This window comes from Elephantulus edwardii, unplaced genomic scaffold, assembly GCF_000299155.1.
Source record: "Elephantulus edwardii isolate Elephantulus edwardi_28Jun2011 unplaced genomic scaffold, EleEdw1.0 scaffold00545, whole genome shotgun sequence".
NCBI lineage: Eukaryota > Metazoa > Chordata > Mammalia > Macroscelidea > Macroscelididae > Elephantulus > Elephantulus edwardii.
The window spans coordinates 156,715-157,734 of NW_006400295.1; positions in this window are offsets into that span (position 1 = coordinate 156,715).

Sequence of the window (1,020 nt, forward strand, 5' to 3'; positions counted from 1 at the left end):
GGTAATCGGGATGGGTGTGTCAGAGGCAGTGCAGTTGGCGCAGGATAGAGCAGGATTTAGGGCTGTTGTGCATAGGGTCACTATGAGTCGCAAACAACTCGACGGCACATAACAACAAACAACCTTGTGCACATCCACATCCCTCTGTTTCCATTCTCTCCCACCCCTCTTGGATCCTCATACTCATTCTACATTAATGGTTTTATACAATATTTAGCCTTGTGGGACTGAATTCGTTTACTCAGCATAATGCTCTCCAGTTCCTCCCAAGTTAGGTAATATTTGCACAATCATTGCTCCTGCGTGCTGCATAGTACTCCATTGTGTGAATGTTCCATAATTTCTCTATTCGTTCATTTGTCATTGGACATTTGGGATGTTTCCATGTTCTTGTGATGGTGAATAATGCTGCTAGGAACATTGGTGTACAAATCTCAGTTTGTGTCTCAGTTCCCATATTCTCAGGGTATATTCCAAATGGTGGAATAGCTAGGTGATGTGGAATTTCCATGTTCAGCTTTTTGAGGAAGCTCCAAATTGCCTTCTACGTTTGTAAATTATTTCTTTTTACTTTGATCCACAATCAATATCTACTATATTAGTAGTCAAGAAATAAAAACACGCGTCGTACTGGAAAACTGGCTGTCGAGAACCTCTCTAACATTCTAAAGAGGAAGGAGTCAGTTTACAGGCTAGAGTGGGCCTAATCCAGGCCATAGAATTTTTAATCGCTTCCTAGTGATAAAAAAAACCACAACAACTGCACTACAATCCTAAAGACTTGTGGTTCAAATCCACCAGCTGTTCCACCGTGAACCGATTCCAACTTGATGGTTCTCAACAACAACATGCATCTGAGAGTTGGACAATGACTAACATGACAGAAGAACTGATGCCTTTGAGTAGTAGTTTTTGTTGTTGTGTACCATCAAGTTAGAACCAACTCACTGCTGACCCTTCAGCCAGTTTTCAGAGGTAGTTAATCACATGGGAGGAGATTGACCATGTTTCTCCCATAGA